A 27,238-nucleotide genomic window follows, 5' to 3' on the forward strand; every position below is an offset into this window, starting at 1 on the left:
AGGCACAGGGTCGGAATATGAAAAATACGACTGACTATAAGACACAGTTGCAGAGCCAATTTTAAACAATCAGCAGGTTCATTTTGCAATAATATTTCTTAATGGCAAAACATTCCGACTAGCAAATATTTAATTAAAATTTATAAACACAAAATTTGGTTTAAGTTATAAATTAGTTTTGAAACCTGCCCTCATCAGTCCAGAAGTTCAAAGAAAAGCGAAACAATGCCTATAATAGCGAGTAAACGTGGAACTGTTCACGAATGCAGCCGTGGCATGCAACCTCTCAGCCAGTAGATACAAACTTTGCTGAAACTCATGTCCGTAGCGGCAAAGCTGCGCTTCGCTTTTGTTTTTGCTTCATTTATTTATTTTTTCATGTTTATTTGCATGGGTGACCAGATCAGTTTGCATAAAGGCTCTGGTACAATTCAACAATTTCACTTGAGACAAATAAGGTTAATAAAATAAATAAAATAAATGCATGAAATTATAATCAACTAAATATAAATGGTTTATTTTCTTCTAATAACAAGAATTTATAATAGGACTATGAATAAGTTCGTGCGGTTTTTTTTCGAAATTTGAAACTTTATTGACGTAAAATGGTTACAAATTTAATATTCAAAATATTGTCCATCGCTTACTACTACTTTTTCCCATCTTTCTGGCAATTCACGGATTCCCTTTGTGAAAAATTCGGTCGGTTTTGCCGCAATCCACGAATCGATCCATTTTTTGACTTCATCGTAATTACGAAAGTGCTGGTCAGCCCGGCCATGTTGCATCGATCGGAAGAGATAGTAATCGGATGGCGCAAGGTCTGGACTATACGGCGGGTGGGGTAGGACATCCCATTTGAGCGTTTCTAAGTATGTTTTGACCACTTGTGCAACATGTGGCCGAGCATTGTCATGTTGCAAAATAACTTTGTCGTGTCTATCGGCGTATTGCGGCCGTTTTTCTCGCAGTGCTCGGCTCAAACGCATCAATTGTCGTCGGTAGACATCCCCCGTAATCGTTTCATTCGGTTTCAGTAGCTCATAATACACAACACCCAGCTGGTCCCACCAGATACACAGCATAACCTTCAGGCCATGAATATTCTGCGCCGACGTCGATGTTGAAGCATGGCCAGGGTATCCATACGTTGCCCGACGTTTTGGATTGTCGTAATGGACCCACTTTTCATCGCCAGTCACAATTCGATGCAAAAAACCCTTTCTTTTGTGCCGTTGAAGCAGTTGTTCGCATGCCATAAAACGGCGTTCAACGTCTCTTGGCTTCAATTCATACGGCACCCAATGGCCTACCTTTCGGATCATTCCCATGGCTTTTAAACGTTTGGAAATGGTTGATTGATCAACTCCCAAAGTTTTTGCAACCTCTTCTTGCGTTTGAGCCGGATCTTGATCGAGCAATTCCTCCAATTCGGTATCCATGAACTTTGGTGGCGCACCCTCGCGTTCTTCGTCTTCCAAGCCAAAATCACCACTTTTAAAGCGTGCAAACCACTTCTGGCACGTTCGCTCAGATAGAGCATGCTCACCATAAACTTCCACCAAGATACGATGACTTTCGGCTGCTTTTTTCTTCATATTAAAATAATGAAGAAGAATTCCCCGCAAAAACACATTATTTGGCACGAAATTCGACATTTTCAAGTGTGGTAAAAATATTGTTGTTTACGCTTCAAATAAAAAACTTATACTGACGTTTGTGCCTTACGACAGTAGCTCTCCAATGAATGTTTGGAAATGTGGATCGATGGAATAATAATCAAGTTACGCCATCTGTTGTAAAACCGCACGAACTTATTCATAGTCCTATTAAATAAATACGGGTGGTCGTAGCCGTATCCGAAGTGGTTTGTGCGGGACTGTCATTCGATTGCCTCGGATTTGGAAACAACAGTAGACATCAAAAGGCTACTCAGAAAAAGCCAACTGCCCTACGGAGGCGGCATAAGATTGTAGGTCCCTCACGCAAAAATATTTTCCAATGCAATAAATGTATTCACAAGTAAATAAAAAAATACTAGAAAAATCATAATCTAAAATGTACTATTTTCACAATTTGAACACGTATGTATGTACTAGGTTGTTCAATAAGTTTTGCGGTGCGATAAGAGAGGGCTACTAGCCAACATTTTTTTATGCTGTATTGATACATAGGAGTGTATGTGAAGTTTCATTCCAATCTGTCAATTCATTCTTTGCTTACAAGCCATTTAGTATCAACCGGCCACAGTAGTTTCTTACAATGGAAAAAAACCAAGTACCGTGCAGTGATTGAATTTTCATTTTTGAAAGGTTTACAAGCAAAAGAAATTTATGAACGAATGTTGAAAGCGGATAAGCACTTCTCACAATCGATTAGTAGAGTAGAAAGATGGTTTGCTGAGTTTAAACCTGGTCGTACAAGCCTTGAAGACGATCCACGTCAAGGACGTTCAAAAACAGCAACAACACCAGAAATCGTAGGAAAAATACAGGATACCGTATTGCAAAACCGTCAAGTGACTGAAAGAAATTTAGTAGAAGCCCTAGGCATCTCATTGGGCAATGTAGACAATATTTTGACTGAATTGGGTTAGGTGGTTAGCCTGGTTGGCATTAAGCCACGCATAGAACTTTTGGTCCCTAGCGATACCAGATGGAGACCGACCGCTATGAATACTGAAAGTAGACATCACTGAATACTGAAAGTAGACAGGATGTTAACGCTTTTGGGGAATCTAAGCAGCGCTGGGAGATCCGCTTTTGAGACCTCCTCAGGACCCTCAAACAGTGGTGCTCCCAGGCATTTTAAACGCGTTTTTAATAATGCCGGACAAACGCACAGAAGGTGTTCTAAAGTTTCCTTAACCGCCTCTCTGCATATCCTGCATTTGTCCGTGTTAGCAATACCTATCTTGTACGGATGTGCACCCAATAGATTATAACCTGTTAGCATACCTATGATAGTTCTGCAGTCGTTTCGCGAGAGCGTAAAAACGAATTGAGTCAGTTTTTCGTCGTTAGCTCTACACATAACCTTTGCTGTTTTGCATGTGGTCAAATTAGTTCACCTAACTTCCACTCGCTTTTTCATGTAGTCGTCCATTTCGTTGTATATTGTATTTAGCGGCTTTAGTATGTCGTTCTCCGGGATTCAGAAAGCTGTGTGTACAATGGGTGCCGTGTTCGTTAACAATGGAATAAAAACACATTTGAATGTGACTTTCTCAGCAACATTTTGAGCGATTTCGAAAGGATCAAGTGGATATTGTGCATTCATTCATCACTATGAATGAGACTTGGGTCTATCACCATAATTCTAAATCAAATCAAGAGGTCAAAGGGTGGTGTGAATTTGGTTCTTTGTCTCCGAAAGGAGTTCATATCCAGGAATCGGCCAAAAAGGTGTTAGCATTATTTTTTTGCGATGCGACAAAAATTTTGTTTGTGGATTACATGCAAACTAGTAAAGCAAAAAATTCTGAATGTTATTATAACCTTTTAGACCAGCGCTGAAGGAAAAAAATTGTGCAAAATTACTCAGCAAAAGAAAAAAAATATTCTCCATCAGGACCATGCACCGTGTCACAAGAGCCTTTTGACAATGGCTAAAATCCACGAATTAAAGTTTGAATTCCTATTCGTATCCACCCTAGTGGCTTCCATCTATTCCCAGACCTAAAAAAAAAATCATACATGGAAAGCGTTTTTCATCAAATGATGAGGTGATAACAGCAGTGGAAGCATATTTTGCCCTTCCAGATTCTTACTTCAGGGATGGAATTTATAAATTGGAATCACGTTGCAACCAGTGTATTGATGTTCAGGGAGACTATATTGAATAATGAGGTGTATTTTAAACCAGAAAATTATGTTTTTCTTATCGAACCGCAAAACTTATTGAACAACCTAGTATTTATTTTACCGAAAAGGTTCTCAACTTAAATGAATCAGATTTTCAAAGGTGATAAATAAGAGAACGATAATTATTCATCAATTTTTGTGTTACTTTTTTTAGTTTGTCATAGATTCCGCTTTGCTTGGAATTCATATTGCATCTGGTGAAACTCATAGGTTTTATACGGATTCTATACTTAGGGAATATAGTGGAGAAAGCAATCGATTGAAAAACTGCTTTAAATTGCATTCAATACTTTTTCCAGTTAAAAAAAGAAAAAAAAGAAAACAAATCAAGCAACGACTGTCATGCAATTTTAATTAGAAAAAAGTAAAAGCCCAATAAGTCAAAGTAATTTTACATACAAAAATATGTACGCATGGAAAAACTCCAATAGAGGAAAGCGCAAAAAGAGTGAATCCTATCAACAGCACAGCAAAAATGTATGCAAAAGCGACAACAACAATAGCGAAATTCTCTTTTTCTCATTAAAAAGCAATTTGCTTGTATTGTTATTTATTTCTTTTTTGTTTTTGTTTTTTACCAATATTGTACTACGCCAACTCACTATTAGTATTTTCTTCTTCATTACGAACGCTTTAATTTCTTCTCTCATCCGGCCGTATTGAGACGAGGAAAAGTCACGTCAATTGTTTGAGGGCTTCGTTGCACACACATATGTAGGTACATACTATACTTTGTATACATACAAATGTAGGCATGCATTTACTATGCACATATGTATATGTATGTGTGTATAATTTAGCGCGACGAATTGATTGGCAACAGTTGCATCAAATGCAATGGGCAATTTGACGCTTTCTTCGTTTCATTGCAATAAATATTTCAGTATGTGTACATGTATGTGTGTATGTATTTTTTGTGTGAGTGCTGTTGTAGGTCATAAGGGAAAACGCTTTAAAATTGTAAGATTTGAGTGAATAGAGAGTGAATAATTTCAGATTTAAGTGCAGCGATTTTTTATTTATTTTTTTATTTATTTAAGAAATTAAGCTGTGTCCGTAAGATTTTGTATTCTTGTTTTCAATAAAGACGTTTTTAAACTTATGCGTTTGCAAACGTTCAGCATAGTGCTAAGTTCGCGTTTTACGTGAAATGGCTACCACACTTCATACAACTTGTATTGCAGTGAAGTATGCATGAAATTTCATATGTAACCCACGGCAAATCAGTACTCAGTTCACGCCGCAAAAACACCGCATGCTAGCAACATGATGCCAGCAACATGTTTTCAGACCTATTTAAAAAGCATATACATATCATTTAAAGTTGAGCGAAGAATTCTAATACTCCGCGATATGGCCTTTTTAAGCGAAACGTCTTCGCAAAGAGTGTAAATAATGTTGATATAAATTTATATTTAATAATAAATATTTCAGAAAAGAATTAAAAATGATTTTTAAGTAAAAAGAAATCATGACAAATTTAAGGCACACAAGGATTAGAATCCATACCTAAATAAATGCGTTGGGCGTTACGCCTGTCAGTCTCTCTTTGTCTGACGTACACACTGCATATACAAATTTGATGCGCTAGAGATGAATAAGCATAGCGAAACGCTCGGCACGCTAGTTTAGGATGGACGGTGTATAAAATACTCTAAGGGCGTTAAGAGAAAAGCGGCGGAAAAAAGCAGTTTTTCCGCCCAAGGTACTTTATTAAATATTTTATTAACTGTAAAAACACTGTAATAAATTTTAAAATTGTATAAATTTTTTCGTTTTTTTTAAGTAATATATATTAATAAAAAAAATTGTATTTTTCCTCGACGAAGCCCTCTAGGAAAGGCGATGAGGGCAAACTCCATCTCGTACGTTCAAATTGTTTCCAAAAACTTATAAAAAAAATGGTAATGTACAGAATTCCAACGAGATTATAATGGAGAATATAGAGTTAGTTAAAATTGCAGCCCAAATTGTTTGAAGTTATCGCGGTTATCGCGCCAATGATGAAGAAAAGAAGTATTTACTTTACTACTTTAAGTGGACTTTTTTCACCTTAATTCTTGGCTCTCGATAAATGTACTCGCGTTCCCTTTTCATTTTTGTGCCTTATATTGTTACGAATTAGTTACGTTTTTAACCAAATAAAATGTCCCACAATAATTCCTTTGAGTTCGATTTAAAATGCGTGAAATCCAAACACCGATCAGTTAACGAATGCATGAAATTTTCTTTTATGCGGGAAAAATACGCAGCGCCGTCAGTGGAAAAAATTGGTAAAAATCAACGAGCATTTTCAGACAGCTCTAAATTAAGCTTTCGTTATACTAAAACTTCATAAGCTATAAAACTTGGTTTTTAATTCTCATTAAAAAGCTTCAAATATATAGTAGACGAAAATTTGTCGAATTTCTGATCATTTTTTACAAATTTTGAAAATTTGATTTATTTTCGTGAAGCTAGCACGGCCGGTATACAACCACCAGCTCATGTAGGATCGCGAAAATCATCCTACGTCGACATAATGTCATATCTACCAGCTATACTTTATTTCTTCCCAGGAAAGAGTGTAAACTTGTAGTGGGAATACTGGCGGGACACCGTCTCACTCAATCGTACGCGGCCAAACTGAAGCTAGTGCAGAACGCAAAATATGCATGAAAAATATGTAACAAAGTCAACGCGAGAGGTATTCTGGAACACCTACTCTGTCACTGTCCTGCACTTAGCAAAACGACAATAAACTGCTTAGGTTCTGCATCATTTTCAACATTAGAAAATGTGCCAGATCAAAAAACATTTTGTATCACTCTGGATCAATTTCTGCTACATGTGCGATCTACAGGATCAACCAAGTCTAACCTAGCCTAACCTCGTGGAAAGACGAGCAACATATGTACATATATTTGACCAAAAAATTTATGAAAATTAAAAAAAAACGAAAGCTGGTTAAAATATCGCGATACTATAATTTTGACGTACACCCATATGTATATGTTTTTTTCTAATTATTTTCTTGAAAATAGTTCTTGGCGCAAATATTGATTTTGCAAGGATATTCATCATGAGATTAAAAGAGTATTCAACAGGCCACTAGTGTCTAAAGACTGGCTGCTGTCTGAATGCCAGCCATAGCTAGGCAAGGTATTTGATCAGTGGTCTGATCAAATCTACTGCAAATAAATTCCAATGTAACTTCATAAGTATGTAGGTATGTGTGTGCATACAAATAAATTCACACTGTTTGGATCCATATGTAGGTACATATTTACATACATATATCTAACACCAAGTGGTGGAGCTAATCATGGGCCATTAAATTTTTATTGCCGTTTCACCGCAATTGCAAAGTCGCAAAAAATTGCCGGTTGTAAAGTTTGCAAGCAACTCTGGTCAACGAAAATTTGACATTAACGCACGTAGTACCTTCACAGACATTTGCATGCATACTTACTTAAATGCCTATGTATAAATGCATTATACTACATGATTACTTACGTAAGTATGTGCATATGAACGACACTTCTCCCTACTTGCAACAAAACACCGTTGAATGCAATTCGAAAGCAATTGAAGACATTCATTACTGAGGTTGTGCACAATTGAAGGTCAATGCTATTGCCATTGTGGGTGTCCATCGTGGATATTATATTATTATTCGTGGTATAGGTGCCCCACTAGGGTCATAAAAGTACGTTTCAAGTCCACTATCAATAACAGTAAATAACACCTTGTTGACGACGCGAAAATGTTGAAAGCAGAAACTTGAAAAAGTGTTAAGGCGCAAAGAGGGGGAAAAGAAAGTTATGTTCGTGCGTTTTCCACCTTTATGCTATGTATTTTATGTACCATTTACTTGTTGAGCTTCGCTTAGCCATTGATAATTGAGGTTAAAGACGTGCGGCATTGTAGGTCAGCCAGGTTGACCATTTAAGGAAAGGTTAAATGTTAAAGACAACAAATTTGGTGGCATCGAAGCTAATGCGGGCTTTTTCTTCACTTTAACACATATGTACATACATACACCCACGTGTTAGTATTTGAGGTTTTAAAAGTGACATCCAGATGTACTTTTCTTATGCCATCTTTGACATTTGTCAAGTAGACAGCTATACAATTTTACACGATAGAAAAAGTGATTGAAACTTATCAGAAAATGGTCGATCGCCAATTCGTTATTTTTTTGGTGAAGATAATTGTCCGAATGAGTCGACAATTCAAACGTTGGTGAAAAAAATGAGGGAGCTGGTTCTGTAGAGGATAGAAAAAGTACTGGGAGACCAAAAATTTAAGATACTGCACGTTATATTGGGAATACTGGTGCTCTTTCCATTATTTGTTAATGAATGTTTCACAGCATGAAAGATATACTTTTAAAGATACATAAGCCATCTTCTAGAGGTCGGAAAAAAGTTGTTTTATCGGCGTAATGGAAATCATGAGTAGATCTTCTGTAGAAGAAAAATTCACAAAATTAGTTATAAAAACAATTCGTTTTTTCTTTTGCGGATACATTCTTATCAAAATTTAGTTTCAAGTAACATTTTTTACAATAAAATCGTCTATTTGTAGGTTCTATTAAAAATGACGGAGAGTTTAAAATATGTACTTCAATGGCAAGTAGAGCTCAACTGTTTTAATCATTGAATTCGAAGACGCTATTTCGGATAAAGTGCGCTTAAAGTTTCGTTTGCTGCCCCAAAACCACTCGAAATGCCTTCGCTTCCGCAAGTTCAGCTACGATTTTCATGAAATTGTGACACAGCTGGGAACTCAGTTGGCATTATTAGGAAGCAGGCGACCATTGCTGAAAAAACGTTTCCCACATTTTCAAGAAGACCGAATGCAGAGGCACAAACGCGTTGCCTGCTGTTTACAAAGTAGTAGATATGCAACTTAAAATCTCAACTACCAAATAATTCACTTAAGTTTTTTTTCACTTTCAGACAAAGAACAAATTTAAATACCGAAAAATGCATTAATGGCACCTCAAAGTTATTTGGTCTTGCATATCGCACACACATTAAATAAAGATTGACAGCGCATTTAATTAAATTAGTAGACTAAGAATTTTCTGATGTGTTTTTAATTGGGCTCTCAAGGCAATTTATGCCCCTCGATGTCAGCCTCCAAGTTATTATGAATAAATGCTTCGCTCCCCTTAGTCAGCCCACAATAGCAACTCAATTGACTAATAAAACTTTAAAAAATGTTTCATTTAATTATTCCACTTCTCTCCTCAAACTTAGCATGAAGTTATTAGGAAGCGATAAACCAAAAAAATCTTTTTACTTATGATCTTATAAACTCATAAATCTTTCAAACTCAACTCCGCTGCAAGCAGTGCCCGATGCGCGCAGAAACCAACTCGCTTATGCGGACGCACACCTACATTTCTACAAATGTGAATATGTGGTATATGCCATCGGATATCTGGCACTGCACATACAAACATATGCACACATACACGTACATTCTTATGTACACATATGCACTTCACTCCTGCACTAAATTTATTACAAATCTTTCCCATCAATTTTTGGGGCATAAGCCAGAGTTGTGACACTATTTTCTATTTGAAAAAAGCGTTTGTTTTATACGGTTCCTTAGAAGAAGGAGTTGCATCGAATCTTGGGAGTGCTTCCGGAATTCCATTGACGCTGACACCACCACCAAATATTTCAAGCGCTTGTGGATGAGAAAGAATGCGTGTGTAGGAAGCCACAGTCACACCAAAAACAGCCGTTTACAAGTAACCACCAGCAGCAACGGTAAGCGCTCCACACACATACATACACATGTACATGCACAAATATACAAATATACGCCTATAGAAGACAACAGGCAATAGAGACACACCAGACGCACCCTCGAAAAATCGAAAAGTGGAAAATTGTCGGTGTATGTGAGGGGACACACACGGCAGCTTGAGCCTGAGAAATTCCCTACGCAACACACATGACAAGCAGGCCCAAAAACAAAATTAAAAAAAGATGTACAGGCAGCAGAAGAAATTTTAATTGCACTACTGTGGCACACAACAGTTGCGGGTCGTCAGGCACTAACACGACAAGCCAGTTGCCCATCTTGCCACAAAACTTCCTCCATACGAGTGCGTCAGTGGGAAAATGGAATATCACAACTGTGCAAACATATGTGCGTATATTGGCTGTGTGTTTACTGTGTTAAAAGGTTGGCACATCTGCTGCCACAGATTAAATAACATCAAACATCAACATGAATACGTACAACGGGACAGTAGTGAAATACACACCCTAAAACGCTTGAGAATGCGGCGATTGTCATAAATGGTACACTAAATGCAATGCTGCAAAAAATGTGTCCTTCCGCACCCTCCTAACCCAACCCAACCCTGGTTTCATGTTGCCTAAGAAAACTCAAGTGATTGTGAGGTTTTGTGTTTTTTCTTTTGTTTCCCTCTTTGTTTTGTATAAAAATAGAATTTGTATATTTAGTATAAAAATATGACTTTGAAAAATGTGAAATCAATCGTTTAATTCGACAAAATTCACTATTTAGGGACAACATTAAGCATTCAGTGCGTTCGAAAAGGAAGCGTGCAGTAATTGGCTGTGCTGGAGGAATGGTACCACACCGCACATGATTTATTGAGCTGCAGGAGACACAAAAATTAGTATTTTCCTTATGATTTTTGAATAAGCAGTACACACGTAAGGCGTTTTCTATTCGCCACTTCTTTGCTCGGCTCACTTGACGAAAAATTTGCATGCGGAAGCCATAACAAAGTTATCGAGCAAGATTCGACCGTAGCGAGTGTGCCTATACCTCATAACTCATGGTTTGACTCATTAGCGCTACTAGTACTGCCAAGATATGTTTATTTATACCAGTTGCTTCATATATTTGCCACTTGCTAACGGTTGGCGAAAAGAAGGAGCCTATAGTTTACCGAAAGCAATGAATTTAAATAATCCACTTCATTTCGAGTTTTGATTTGAAAAATGTTGCTTCTGAATATGCGGTATTAAAATAGCCACTTCGATCTTACCCAATGCCTTTAGTGACGCATATCGCATGAGGCATACATACGAGAACAAACGTTCGCCAAATTCGGATTAACAGAGAAGGTTTTACTGAGCTTTTGGTGAGAATGGTAAGGAATCAACCACAATGAATTGCTTCTTTCGAGAGGGGCACTCAATGTGGGTCTCTATTGTCAACAATTGACTTGACTGAAGCAGGCAATTGAGCTGAAGCGGCCATAATTGCAAAAGAATATTACGAGTAAGAAAGTTGTGTTCCATCAGGACAGCGCAGGTTGCACACAACTTTAGTGACAGAAAGCTCAAAAAACTTGAAAGGGAAGTTCCATCACATCTCTCGTATAGTACAGATCAGACACCAAGCGATTAACACCTTTTTAAGAATTTTTAGCAAATGCTTCTTTTTCCTCTTCTTGATTGGCAAGATAACTTCTTACACGATTTTGGCCAAGTTTAATAAGGCACATAAGTCATTTACATGTCGTGCTAACCGCCAGTTGGACTCACCAAATTAAGCCAAGTCCTTCTCTACCAAATCTTTCCAAGAGGCCTTCCTCTTCCTCTGCTACCAGAGCCGCTGTTTTTATATGTATCTATTCGGACGACAGGATAAATACAAATAATAGCAAACGCGAAGATTTTGTGCAAGCAAATAAAATAAAAAAAATTAAAAATTACGAAAAAGGCAACTTCTGCGGGTAATTGATTATGAAAAGTTGAGATTTCGCAATGCCTCCAATATTTTTCGCTTAGAAAATGTTAAGAATCTGAATGGGTCGAAGAAGGCTTTGTGGCAAACGGAAGGCGCCTAAAATACAAGTACTTATTTAGCTGTCGTGGCATAATCGGTCCCTTGCGAAAGAAGTTTCTGGAAAGCAGAAAATAAAATTACACAGAAAAGAAAGCGCCTATCAGGCAGACAAATTTCTTTTTTGGTTCTTGGTTGATGTGGCAGATTTTATTTTTGCTTTATATGCAATGCTAAACGTAAAAAATTATAATTTTTGGGCGCTGCCCTTTGTAAAATTAAAACAAAACATGACGAAATTAATTTTTGTTCAATAATAAAAATTTTTTAAAAATTATTGTTTGGGATTTAAATTTTTTACTCGATACTTTTTACTGACATTTATCGACTACTGATACATTGTCTGATTCCAAAAGCAAGTCTTCTCTTTATGTTTATCTTTACTCCCAGTTCATTTATGTATATACAATGCAGAAGTCTTCTTAGAAAATAGACCCAATCACTCGTCGAAAATTTATCAACTTTAAAGCGGCGAGACTCTGATGGCATCATAATTTTAACAAGTGTCTGAGGGATAGGACTTCTATAGATAAATAATTAGCAAAATCCGTAAAAAATGCTGATTAAAAATGTTATTCCTTTTCCTTCCAAAAGCTTTCGCTAAAAAAACAGAGTTAAAAACAAATGCTTCAGCCATTTCTTGCAACACTTTCTCCTCATTAAGATCAACACACACGAGTATGAACAAAAATCTGTCAAAATGTTTGCTTTGCAATACTTCACTTTCTTCACCTTGCAAGAGTGAGGTGAGCAAATCGACTGGACTGACTGTATGGCATAGCAAGTAGGTAAAAAGCGCGCATTAGGGAGGAGCGAACTTTTACAGCGCAAATTTTTAGTGTGCAGTAATTCGAATATCAGTTTGAGTAAGTAGATTTCGATGAATGATGGAGTTTTTGAAAACAAGTTAAGGGTAAATTTTGCCATTGGTAGTGCTGCGTACAAAAATGTCGTATTTTAAAACACTAAATAAACAATTTAATAACAAAAGGGATTCTCATCCAAATGGCGCAAAATAAAAAACGAATATCTGATTCGATAGCCTTCAGGATTGATCGTCGAAGCGATCTTAACTTCTCCAACTTTAAATGGGTTAGAACATAATTTTTCTTACATATCATATCAAATATGAAGGTTGAGTTTACGCTGGAACTTAAATATTACGCTGCCTTGAGTAAATCTGCCCTTGCACAGTTTTAAAATTGGATTTGAGTTTGCAAAAACGAGTTTGTATTAACTTTTGATTTAAAAATGGATTCAATGGTGCGAAAACCTTAAAAATATTGGGAAAATGTGTCGGTAATGATACTCAAAAGAGAATTTTCCGCGGAGCAGTTCGCCAAAAAGAAAGAATTTGTGGAAAAACAACTCGTGGATTGTGCCAAGGTAAGCCACCGTCGCACAGTGCCATCATTATCCGTTAATTTTTGTCCAAGAACGAAATGAATACCAACCAATAGCCATCGAATTCACCTGATATGTCACCCTGCGATTTTTTTCAGTTTGATCGAGTCAAGGAACTACTAGCGGGAAATCGTTTTAACAGCCGAAAGAAAGTAATGGAAACATCGAAGACGGCTCTAATTTTTTTATACCAAAAATACAGTTCTAGAAATGCTTCGAGAGCTGCATTAAACGCTAACATAAGTGCGTTGCAGTTGTTGGGGAGTACTTTGAAGGCGATATTGCCACCCTTGAGAAAATAACTTTTTTTGTTGAATTTTCTAATATGTTCGGGAAAAATTTGATTTTGTATTAAGTTTCCCCCCTAGACAGCGGATCCATCCTAGTATGCATGCACACAATTTCTATAAAAAATATATATGCATGTATATGTACATATGAAAAATGGCAAGTAATCATCAAGTGCTCGCCACCACCACTTGCTGCATGCCACCACATGTGAATACAGATTGACTTAAAAGTGTGCGCGCACAAAAACCCATAAATCAATTTAGAGTTTATAAAAGAAGCGAATGAATTGAACAAAAATAGCTAAGCAAATGAAGTGGGCTGGAGTGAAGAAAGAAAGCAATATTAAAATTCACAAATTAGCCTGTACTGTGCAGCACGCCACAACGGTACATGGCTGCAGCAACAAAGGCCAATTGTGAGCATGAATTTGCAGCGATTTCAACTTCAATTAAGTAGCCCTAATGCAAAGCGTAGTTAACAGCCTACAATTCACACGAGTGGGAAATTTAAGTAAATTTTTTTGTGGGGTAGTCTTTTGCTGTGCATTCCTTACTAAATTTTCATGCGACCCGCTATTTGTATGGCATGTTGCAAGCGAATAAGTAGCAATTTGTGGCATGTTTGCAGCACTCAGCAAATATTTAAGTGCTCGAATAAATTAATGCCACATTTATAAAACTGTGAATTCGGTGACTGTCTGCCGAGCGCCCTCGCCCCTGCACACTTCACCGGGTCTGTGATGGTGGGCAATAAATGTGATTTGTTGTGTTTATTTATTTAATGTATTGTATAATAGATATCCGAATATATTTAATTTATACTCTCTTTCAAAAGATTTGTATTTTTGCTCAATCAAGCGCAATGAATATTGGGGCAGTTGACAATTGAAAAACAAAAAAAAAACATTTACATATAACAGCAAACATGTTGCAGAGAGGCTAGGAAGGGATGTATAAAAACTATTTTCATTTTTTCAATACAATTTACCAACACTTACATACACGTAGCGGCGACAATGTGCAACATGCAAGTTGCGCATTGTGGTTCATTGATTTTCGCGACACCAATTGACATGTTGTTTTTGTAAACTGTTTTGTTGTAGCTGTTTGTCTTTTTTGCTACTGTTTCTCCGTCTGGTGCAAAGTCACTTACTGCGCTTGTATGCTATTTTGATGCTCCATTAAACAACATGAAAATCAGCAGTATTTGCATATTTTTTCACATTTTTTTACATTTTTTACTGATTTTTAATTTTTTTTTAATTTTTATGTTTTTTATGCTGCAGTGACGGCAAACGAGGCGCAGCAATCAAAATGTCGTTCACTCTATGCGCACCCGACAATATTTATTTAGCCATTGTCGGCAATAGAGCATTGATGAGCGTATTGCGCCACTGTTGTTGTTGTAGACGCGCCTATTATATGTATTAAATGAAACTTTTATGTTCAGACACACATATTTGTGTGCTTTAAAAAATCACTATTTGCATACGTTTTATTTTATTTTATTCATTATTTGAAAATGTTTAAATTAATTGTATTTTGTAAACCTGTTCAAACGAAGCAAATATACAAATTTTTTATTTTTTTTGTCTTTTAATTATTATTTTTAATTCCTTTTATGCACAATAATAAACACAGTGACAGAATTTTGCGTTTGCTAGAAGTCTCAGCATCACTGGTAAGCTGCTTTTGTGAGGTGTGGAGGGGTTTTTTCAAAGTAACTCAATTTAATATTTCAAGTTATGTAATATTTCAAATTTTTTAATATTTAAAGTAATCACTAAGCAAATTTTCTTTTTTTTACTTTTTTAAATTTTATTTATTTTTTTTTATTTTCCTTTGGTGTTATTTAATATTATATAAATCTATAGATTTAAATTTAAGTGCCTTTCTAATATAGAAATTGTGTAAAATTTATTTAAAATTTTTTTTGTTTTTCAAATTTTTAAAATAATTTTTTGATTTTCGAATTTATTGCATGATAAATATAAATTTTTATGTAATATATTAATACAAACTTTTTCTTTGTGGTTGCTTAAAATATTTTTAGTATTTTTAAATTTTATTTGATTTATACCCATTTTGGTAATCTTAAATGAATTTTTTGTGTAACTTTTAAATTTTAGTTATTTATGCTCCTTTCGCTAATTTTAAATATTTTTTGTGTTTTTTTTAGCACCTTTAAATTTAAGTTTATTTATCTATATTTACTTTGCTTATTTTCAATTGATTTTGATTTTTTTTTTTCATTATATATTTTTATATTTTTATTATTATTAAAAGTGTGTGCATTACATGCAATTGTGGTCTCTAACACCCTAACATATAAGCTACAATTTTTGGTCAACAAATGTCTCCTTATTATCTGCAGAATATTCTGGCCACATACCAGCATCAACAACCCGATGTTGTGATTAACGAATGAGGAACTCATCCTATGGCAAATAAAACGCAATAAGTGGCGATAGATAGGTCGAACGCTTAGAAAACCACCAGTTAGCATCACGAGAATGGCCCTGGAGTGAAACCCGCAAGGAAACAGAGGTCGCGGCCAGCCAAAGAATATTTGGAGAAGGTCGATGGTGCGCGCGCTATCAGATGCCGGCATCACATGGGGCGGCACAAAAACATCATCCCAGAACCATGTACGATGGACGAATCTTGACGAGTCCCTATGATTATCCCAAAATTATAAAAAAATCGTAAATATTTTTCACTATTTAATATTTTTTAATGTTTAAGCTTTTTTTAATATTATTACTAATCTTTATTTATTATTTATCTTTGATTTGTTATTTATCTTTTAATTTCTATAGTTAAAAATTATAAAACAAAAAATAAATAAGTTCTCAATATTTTTAAGTATAAATATTTATTTTTTTTTTTAATACTTGAAATTTTTTTTCTAATTTTTTCTGTTATTATTTTTCTTATTATGCATTTGTTAATTTTCAATAGTTTAAAATTTTTGTAATTAAATTTCCCTCCCAATAGTTTTAAGGTATTTATTTATCTTTTTGTGCATTTTGTTAATTTCTAATAGTTTAAAACTATTTTTTAATTAAATTTTTTTTTGAATAATTTTAATTTTATGTATTTTGTAATAGTATACGTTTTTTTTAATTTTATTCTAGTTATTATTTATCTTTATTATGAATTTTGTTAACTTTTAATAGTTTAAGATTTTTTAGTTAAATTTTCATATATGCACGCATATTAAAGCTGCTAAGTATATTTCAAAGACGTTCCATACTCTTCATAAGCATTTTTGTGCGCTATTTTTATTACCATAGAAGACTATTTAATTGTTTTTAAAACCCTATTTTAATTTCATTCTCCACATGTTTTTATTTTTCATTATGCTATTGGCTCTTTGTCCCAATTTTAACGTAAACTACTTCTCGTTTTATTGCTCTGGTGTAAAATTCAAATCTTCACATCTATCCTTGAATCCCTCCCCTAATCAGTGGCTTATTTATCAGTACTTTTGTAGTTAACACAATAGACTTTAAGAAATCAATGTTGTGTTACATAAATTCCCATCACTTCATTTGTTGTTGCTTTTGGCAATGCGTTTCGCTCGCTTTCCACTTCATGCATTCTACAACAATTTTTCTAGTGCGCTTATCACTCACCTTATCAACACTTGGCCATCAATAAGCTCACTATGCTTGTACTTATCGTTACTTATCGCTCTCCGCTATGCGCTACAATGTTTCTTAAAGTGATAAGCGCGCATTTAATGCTTAACTCACACACACACACACACACGTGAGTGTTGTGGCTTTGCATAACTTATAGACTTGCATTAGTTTCGTAAATATTTGAACAGACAGGCTGTTCTATATGGAATTGAATATGCAAACGTCTGTGAGATTGTGAAGTATGCAGTCACAGTAACAGTAAATGTCTTGTTTACTTTGTGTAAGCTTAGTTTTCTTGAAGAGTAATGTTGTGTCTACTTATCTGATGGCCTGGTTTTTAATTGCAGTAACTAGTTCTTGTTTACAGAAGTGTTTTTCTATTGCTGTGTGACACTTTCTTTGAACAGTTTTAGTAAAAAACATGGCAAAACTTCAGTTTAACGAAAAATAATTAAAAGTTTGTTATATAGCCTTCGCGAAGGTAGGCACTGGGGGATTAGTCGAATCATAAATCAGACCTTATCAAAGGATGGTACATTCCAGTATTGAGTGAGTGAGAACCATTCCTATGGTTCGAGCTACCTTTTTGAACGATAACTTGGTTATCATCGCCAATCGGAGGAGCAAGGGTTAGAACAAGGTGTAATACGACCCGCGGAGAGGCTCAGCCTCACTGGGTAATAAGATTAAAAAAAAATCACAGTAGCGAACGGAATGATCCGGATACCTGGCGACCTCCGGTTCTATCTAGCCTTACCCGTGTGCACGGGCCTCAGTGGAGGGCCAAAACTCATGGGACCAAAAATGAGCGAAAATTCACAAATAAAATGGAGGTCGGTCCTAATAGAAAAACCAATGGAGATGACTCCGAACACTGTTTCAGCCTCGAGCGCGGCAGCAGTCAGACCGCCAGTGACGGGATCTGAGACCTTTTTTGTTTTCTAAACTGCCTGACGAGGATACTTTTTGTAGTTTTGAGACTACCGTAAAGCTGGAGTAAAAATTCATTACCTTGTTCAACTATTTTGAAGGCAGGTAACGCCGGCTATCTTTTACGCCGCCATAATTAATTTCCTTCACTATAAACTTAACTATAAATTTAATAGGAGGTATCATTTAACCATCAGATATATCGGCCCGGGAATTTAACAAAATTTTTAGCTCTAGTTGGCACTTCCTCGTCGAATCGAGGACGCGAGTTTTTAAGTTTAATTTGACGCCAAAAAAGGATTGTTTGTTTGTTGTTCATTGGCGTTATTTGCCTTTTTTTTATTTCGCTAGTATTATTTGATCAATTATACAAATTCTTGGCTGGCAGGGAACAGAATAAATATAATAAATAGTATTTTGATTTGAAAAATTGTTGCTACCTCAAGAGACTCTAAGAAGTGCTTTTCATGGCACCACTTTAGTCCATTCAAAATTCATGTGAACTTTTATCATTGGTGTACTGCTTGTTTAGTAAGGCAATTTTATTTTATTTCTACTCAATAACAGCAATTGATAAGAATGAACTCAAGGTTGATAGAACGAAGATATACGAAAGAGCAATAAAATTATTTTCGGTGCCCAATATAAGTATGTATGTATGTACACATATCCCACACTTAAAGAGATATGTATGTATCCGAGCACATGCGAATATGCGTAAGAACTAAATTTCGGTGTGTACCATTAAAATTGATGCTGCAGAAGCAAACATTTATTTGATTTATTTGCTTTAAAAAAAATGTTCCTGCAATTACAACTCGTTACTTTGCAAATATTTTCAATTAATTTGTGCACTTAATTTTTTTTATTACACTTTAATGCAATGTAGCCATAAATTATTTTATTTAAAGTTATCTGTTTTTTTTTTGGTTTTTTCTCCCTCTCTCTCTTCCTCTCTGTTTACTTGATAACTCATTGGTCTTATTAATGAAACTTCAATTTGTTGTTATTTATTTATTTGCTTGTCTCAATTGTTATTACTATTTTTTATGTGCTTATGCATTGTATGTGTGTGTGTGCATATTTGTTTTCAATTGGCACTTGCAGTTGCTGAGTAACGACCGGCGGCGCACTTGTTGCACTAACTAGCAGCCAGTTTGATTGCCGACTCGAGCTGCAACTTTTTCATATCAGACCCCATAAATTTAGCATTTTTATGCATTTTTTTATCTTTTTTTTTTTTTGATTTTAAATGCATTGCATATTCTCAAATCAGACAAAATTAATTATGAAAATAATCTTTATCGTCAGTGCCATCTGTTGCTATTAATTTGTGAGGCAAATATGTATGTAAAGTTGCTTTTGCTGCACTTTTCTGCAAATGCTGAGGAGAATTATTTATGTGGGCAATAAACAAAATAACAAAGCAAAGTGTGAAGTAGTTTTGTTTCGAAGCAGAGCTACATAATTTTAAATTATATGTATTTTATACAACTCTATTTCGGACATTTTATATTTTAGTTTAATGAATTATTTTTTATTTATTTTTTAAATATTTTTTTATTTATTTTTATGTTTCACTTGTTTATTTTTATTTTTTATTTATTTATATTTATTTTTCATTTATTTCCTTTTGTTTTTTATTTATTTATTTTTATTTTTTATTTCTTTCTTTCTATTTTTTATTTATTTATTTTTGTTTTTTATTTATTTCTTTTTATTTCTTATTTATTTATTTTTATTTTTTATTTGCTTCCTTTAATTTTTTATTTATTAATTTTTATTTTTTATTTATTTATTTTTATTTTTTATTTATTCATTTTTATTTATTTTTTCCAAAGTAATTTTTTTAAACGTTTTTACTCGCAAGCATTATTTTTGCTGTTCTTGTGTGTTAATTAAAATATATTTTTTAGATTATTTTATTTTGGAGAAAATTTTGTTAAGCATTTTATTTACATTTTTATTTTCAATTGTTTTTTTTTTTCAAAGCAAATTTTTTTCACATGGTTTTGTAGCATTTCATAACAAAAGAATGCCGATATTTTATATTTTTTTCTACAATTATTTTGTTTCAACGCAAATTTTGTTTTAATTATTTTTTCAAACCTCTTTTTCATAACATTTTTCGTTTACTTATTTTCGTTACAAGCGAATTTTGCTCTCAAAATTTTTTTAGGCATTTTATTTCTATGCAATGCGATATTTAAAAATTTTTTTGTTAATTTTTTTTTCTAACAATAAAGTAAAATTTGTTTTCAATATTTTAAAGTTTTTCACGCTAATTTGCAAATCGGATTTATTTATTTTTTTTTTTTGGCAAATTTCATTATATTTAAGATATTTTATTTCATGTAAGGCTTAAATGCATTTTTTTTCCTCAATTTATTCCACAACTTTAATCAAATTTTGTTTTCATTATTCTTTTTATACAATTTTAGCTCTCAAAAATTGTTTAAATATTTTCTTTCAATGCAATGCGACATTAAAAATATTTTTTATTAATTTTTTTCCTAAAGCAAAGCTAAATTTGTTTTTAAAATTTTTTATTTTTTCGCGCTACTTTGTTATTTTATTAGATTTTTTTTTCAAAGCAAATTTTTCTAAAATGTGTTTTAGCATTTCATAACAAAACAATGCCGATATTTTATGGTTTTTTTTTTTTTTTTTGCGCTATTCTTATATTTTTTACAATTATTTTGTTTCAACGCAAATTTAGTTCTCATTATTTTTTTATATAATTTTAAACATTTTTTCTTTTAATTATTTTGTTTACAAGCAAATTTTACTCTCAAAAATTGTTTAAATATTTTCTTTCAATGCAATTTCACATTTAAACATTTTTTTGTTAATTTTTTACTAAAAGCAAAGCTAAATTTGTTTTAAAAATTTTCTATTCTTTCACGCTACTTTGTTATTTTATGAGATCTATTTTTTTTAAAGCAAATTTTGCCTGCAATGTATTTTATTTTTTTTCTTCAATTTGTACCACAACTTAAAGCAAATTTTGTTTTCAATATTTTCAATTTATTTTTTATTGTTGTTATTTATTCGTGAACTTTATGGCAATCACGTATCCTTTGAAGCAATTAATTCCGTGGCGCCATTGTTTATTTGTTAGAACGGTCAGTTTCACAGCAATAAAAATTATTCCAAGGATTGAAAACAAATAAATAGTGTTTCTCTGTCACTCCACACACACCTTTAAAGGCAACAACAAACAAGCACATTAATGTAAAAAAAAATTGCCATTTTTCGCTTTCAGAATTCTTAACTCGTTTTGTGGCCACTAAATGAATGTAAGATTAAAACCTTTTTCTCACTTTTTATTATTTTTGTATTTCTGTATTTTTAGCTCACTGACCAACTCTGTCTTGGCCCACACTTCATTATTGCTGGCGTGAGTCGCATAAAAAATATCACCAATTGTAGCTACCAAAATGATTCCGTTAAATTGGCGAAGGTCCAAGCAAAGCAAAAGCGTTAAGAACGAAAACAAAAACAGAAGAGTGGATGAAATGGAAACAAAAACAAAAACAAAATAACATAATAAACACATTATTTGTTTTAGGTTTCAATAATTTGTTTCTCATATATTTTATATGCACTGCTTGCAATCAGATTCACACAATTTTACAATTTTAATTGAGAGCCTTCCACTCAACATTCAACTGACAGCTTTTCTGCTCGACAATCACCAAGTATTTATTTTTTTAATTTCACTTATTGTAGGTATTTCATTTTATTTTTTTAATAATCAGTTGAATAAACACTTTATGCAGAAGCGGGCAACAATAGGTTTGTTGTGTTATCTCTTTCGAATTTGACGCTTTACTTTACTTACAAAAATTTGTTTTTGTTTACGCGTTTTGTTTCGTCTAAACACGCGTTATTTGATACGATCTAATTCGGCGTTTTATTATTTCAGCGAATGCTTATTGGATGCATTTGCGCGCTATAACTCAACCAAATATTCACAACTTACTTTTCAAACTAAACAAAAGTCGCTTCTAAAAACTCACATGATCGCCAATGTTGCGAGAAAAACGAGTTGTGAGAAGTTAAATGGTGAGAAAGAGCGCAAAATAACAAACACGTGTGTAGCGAGAGAGAGTGTGTGTGTAACAGCTGAGCACGAGAGTGTGCATTGTTATGCCAGGTGGTGTGTTTGTTTTGTGCAGATCCGCAGCATGTTGCTAAGCAAAAATGTTGCGGGAAAATAGAGGTTTGCGCAAGCCATTGTAATTGTGAAGTATTAATTAATCTTTGTGTTATGCTTGCGTTATTTGTCTTTTATAATGAAACGGTTATTTCAATAGCTTCTTGATAGCTTTGCTTTTAAATAAAGTACAGAATAATTTTGATGTCAGACTGAAATTTATGATATTTCTGTTGATTTACACGCGTAAGATGGTTTGAAATGAAATTTCATTTTCACCAAGCTCTGGTTATGTGAAGTCGGGTTAGCTCAATCATTGTGTATATATATTCTAGGAATTCAAAAAACCCCATAGGAAGGCATGGAAATTCCAATTAATTAAGTTTTGTTTAATATAGAAATATTTTATATGCATATTGCGTACCGATTTGCATGTCGTTTGCGTGCACTAGGTATGCCTGTTTTGTTTGTTTAGTTTTAGTAAATTGCTATTGAATAAATGGAAGATATTAACAAGAACTTGGGTACCCAATCGTCTAAGCCCACATCTACACCTTCTTCTAAATATGCCTTAATATCTGTAAAATAAAAAATAAAAAAATTAAAATAATACCAGCTGACAGTTTTCGTTTTGGTTAGCAGCTAACCGGCAGCTTGTCTTTCGGTCAACTTCAAGAGAAGTTAACTGACAGATATTTGCTAACCAAACATTTAGAGATCACTTTTGTCGCCAACTGCAAACTATGTTCTGATGAAACGTTTAAGAAGGCTTTGAAAAAATGGCTCTATGTAATACATAACATATTACATAACAAACGGGCTAAAAAATCCCATACCTAAGAAAAATGGCACTAGTTTTATTGCATTCATCCGCTTTTTCAGTTAGTACTAACCTAAAAAGGCAGCTGTTAACATTTCGTGGTGTTCTATGCATTTGTTCGTGAGTGACTCAACTTTTGCTATTTTCAAAACAATGAACCAAAAAGAATTTCGTGTTTTAATTTTGTACTGTTTCTTGATGAGGAAAAATACCGTTCAAGGAAAGCACTGGCTTAAAAAGTGTTACGGGGACTCCACTCCATCAGAAACAACAATAAAACGAGGGGTTGCTGACTTGAAAAGTGATTGTAAAGACACCGATGATCCCGTTTCCATGACAGCCGGTTCTACGTTACCGAAGCGACCCGTTACCCCGACCCGTATGTAAGTATGGGGAATGTTTATGCAGCTACAACAACAACAACAACAACACCGATTATCCGATGATGCACAACACAGTGGACATCCAAATGAGACGGTGACACACAAAAACATCAAAAAATCCCCAAACTCGAAAAGTGAAGTTGCGTGAGTTAACTGACATCGTAAAAATATCAAAAAAGCGTGTTGGCTTTATATTGCATAAGCACTTAACTATGATAAATTTCTGTTCAAAGTGGATGCCGCGTTTGCTCACTTAATGTCAATGCTACATTAATTGAATTTCGAATTGCTCCCACATCCACCGTATTCGCCATATTTGCCTCCCAGCGACTACTGGCTGTCTACAAACCTAAAAAATGCTCGCCGGTAAGAAATTTCGCTCGACTGAAGAGGTTATCGCTGAAACTGAGGCCTATTTTTGAGGGAAAGAATAAATCGTCTACAAAAAACGGTATTAAAATGTTAGAGCGGCGCTGGAATGATTGCGTTGTTTTTGATGGAAATTGCACTGATGAATAAAGCCAGCTCTCAACAAAAAAAAAACGTATTTTATTTTATAGGCCCGGGACTTTCAGGCCATGTGTTTTATACATAAATACATGGACGATATCTCAATCACTTTTCTTCCACTTTAAAATATCAATAGTATGACCAGACTAAAATATAGGTTGGCTAAAAATAGTATTCTAGTATTTAACTTAATGAATGTTCTGCCTTGAAAAAGGGTAGACTTGCTAGTTCAAGGAAGACTTGACAAAGTTTTGGTGATACTTTATATTTTTTCACAGAAGTTTTGAAACAGTTTTCTGATATCAGAGAGGCGTACCATCAAGTTGGTGCAGTTGCATGAGAGAAACGTGAATTTCGAAGAAAAATGCAAGGAGAACAAACAACACACAAATAAATTGCACTCGTGTGACGTCACACACACAGCGATTCTGTCAAATTCACGAATAGCGGTGCGAGGTGTGCGCCACCTTTGCATTCTGTACTTTGTAGGCGACATTGTACCAGAGCATGTTAATGGAATGTTAAAAGTCCTCTGTTGTTACAAAGAGTGATTGCTCACATTCTGTTAACATAACATTAACAAGTGAATGTTGTATGCTGGTGGCTGTGTGGATAATCCATTGAATCTAAACAAATGCAGGTGCGAAAACTAAATTCCGAGGGAACAAATATTTTAGAGTTAATTTGTAATTTACTCGATTTTTAACTTTCTTTATTTACTGGAATTATTTTGAATTAAAATTTTAAAGTAATAATAGAAGGTCACCATCATAAGGAACTCTGCAGGCTCAAATTGAATTAAAAACGCGCGCTATGTCGTTTGATAGCATTAAAATTACATTGTTAAAGGCAGAAATGCATATTCAAAAATGGCATTCAGTTGGTTTTAATTTCAGATGTACAGCATTTAAAATTATTTCCTTCAGCAATAAAAGGAATATTTTTTAATCTCACATTTTCACTATCAAATAGTCACTTTGTCTTGCACATAAGTACATTTGCATATTTACGCGTGATATGTGAATAATTTTTATTATTAAAAAGAAACACAATACGAGTGGATAGTATTTTCACCATTTCCATTTTCACCAGATCGGATACGATTGAGTTCAAGAACCTTTTATTTTTTTCGTTTTAAAAACAAAACTGTATTTAATTTCTTTTTTCGCAAACAAACGACCGTTACATGACGCGCATAAAGCGACACTGAACTCGAAATCATATTGGAACTGCACCATTTGAGCTGACAACTGAATTAAGCATTTCCCAATCTATACAACAGTGGCGACTTACGGCCGCAACAACACTGGGCCAGCCGCCTCAAGCAAACACACAGCATCCACAGCTCAATAGCTGCAAGCAACTTCAACAATATACATAATTTTCAATGTGTTTTCCACGCCGTAAAGCAGCTCCCCCTGAACATAAAATACCTACATATGCATGTAAACGAAAAGCGAATAAATGGCCATCAAAGCATTGGCGCCAAAGTGGCGACACTGGCGCGACTGTGCAAAAATAATAAAAACAAGTAAAAATGGTAGCTAGCCACATATAAGCGCGGAAGGATGAACCATTTTGATATCCTTGCAAATTTTATATCATGCCTTTTACCACGCACACACACATACATACACACTGACATACATACATCTATAACTATACACCGTGCAGCGTGCCATAGCATACGAGTAGTGAGCTTAGAAAAAGTTTAAATACAAAAACAATAATGCGGAAAAATAGTAAACAATCAGTTGGGTGGTGGCGTTGCGAAGTTTGGCGTGGCGCGTTGCTAGGCACCCAGCAACCAAGTTAGTCAACCAGTTAGCGCGCCAGGATATGCGCCAATAAATAAATGTGTATGTATGGATTTATATGTGTATGTATGTTTTTACGAGTGTGTGGTTGTTTCTTCGAATGTTAGTTTTTGTAGAAGATACAAATACATACATACGCATCCGCACATATTATTTGTTATTGCATTTCCTGTTATTTTTACTTTTTGGTTGACGGATTTTTGGCGTCACTGAGTCTTGGCAAGAGGGTGGTGGCGCTGTTTGCTGGCAAATTTTGGCGCGTCAATGACGCCACTGCTACTTTGCACACTCACAGAAGCTTTTCGCCAATTCGAGGGGCGATTTTGTGTCATATTTGTTATATGTATATGTCCAGTAGTTGATTTGTATTCGAGCGTACTTCAGTTTTGTGTGGATTTTTCTCCATTTATATTTATTCGGTATATTTGGCAAGCATAATTTTGTGGGCAACACTAAATGCAAATGGCGTAGTAATGACCTCTAAAGATATGATAAATAGAAAGAACCAGCAATACGACTTCAGGCTTCAGAGTTGGATAGCAAATAATAGTTATTTGTGACTTGCATTCTGCGGATCCAGGATATGTTCATGTGTGTATATGTTACATCTGGATGCAGAATAATAGGAGCGCGACGTATTGAAAAGTTTTGGCTATTTATTTAAGTTTTATTTCTTATAAGATTATGGGTTATACTACAATGATAACTTGGTTGGTTGGTTGGTTTAAGGGTGACCCCGCATCGGAGTGCCACATAGACCACAAGTGGGGTCTGTTGTGTTGCCCTAGAGCTCATTATATTATATGATTTCCCCACCTAACCGAGATTTTTATTATACAATAGATTTTGGTCCAAAATATTGATTCGTTTCGAGAATTTAATGAGAGATTCGATTTTCAGGTCCGAGAGTAACAATGATAACTTACAATTTTAAACTTTTTATTAAGTTTAAAAAATTAAAAAAAAAATTATTAATTTTAAATACATTTTTTTTTTTACTTTTCATTGTTAAAATGTCAAAATTTCAAACTTTTTATTAAATTTTAAAAATTAAAAAAAAAAAAAAAAAAATTCGTTGTTAAAATGTCAAAATTTCCAACTTTTGAATCAGAAAAATTTTGGGAAAAATTTCAGGTGTATAATTTTTTATATCCATAATTGGCGCTTACACAATTCATTGGGTATTTACCGCGCTTCTCCTCCAATTTGTGGCTTGCATCTTCAATTTTTTTTTCAAATGGAGCTTTCCACAATTTTATGCCGACTTTGAACGTCAGTTGGTTTTCTGTGAGAAGTTTTTTCACAGCAATACACTCGGAGGCGTACTATTGCTTGACGAGGAGCGACCGCTATTTACAGAGGGTGGCCAAATTATTATACTCAAACAAAATGTTCTGTGCTTTTGTTCGGTTTCTTAGCGTGCAATTTTTTCTTAATATTTCGAAGATAAACTTTTCCTTTGGTATTTCATGCCCGGAGACTCGAACTTTTGCACTTCCGAATAGGAGTCACGCACCAACCCATTCGGTCACGGTAGCCCCAGTTCTATAGCCTATTGCATTTTGCTGTCAATTTCTCCATATTC

General features: G+C 34.3%; 1 protein-coding gene across 5 annotated transcripts in view; it reads right to left on the reverse strand.

Moving 5' to 3' along the window:
• LOC128865308 (protein sickie) overlaps nt 1-25,953 on the reverse strand; it is a 138,516-nt gene extending 112,563 nt beyond the window's left edge. Inside the window, exons 1-2 of one of the 5 annotated variants that reach the window (XM_054105499.1) lie at nt 21,809-25,953; nt 14,386-14,937 (exon numbers count right to left, since the gene is read on the reverse strand). The gene's annotated coding sequence lies outside the window, so the exon portion shown is untranslated. Of the gene's footprint in view, nt 1-14,385; nt 14,938-21,166 lie in introns of all 5 variants that reach the window. The other 4 variants (XM_054105498.1, XM_054105497.1, XM_054105496.1 and 1 more) reach the window with 4 other exon arrangements.
• Nucleotides 25,954-27,238: the final 1,285 nt, after the last annotated feature.

This window comes from Anastrepha ludens, chromosome 5 (genome assembly GCF_028408465.1).
Source record: "Anastrepha ludens isolate Willacy chromosome 5, idAnaLude1.1, whole genome shotgun sequence".
Classification (NCBI taxonomy): domain Eukaryota; kingdom Metazoa; phylum Arthropoda; class Insecta; order Diptera; family Tephritidae; genus Anastrepha; species Anastrepha ludens.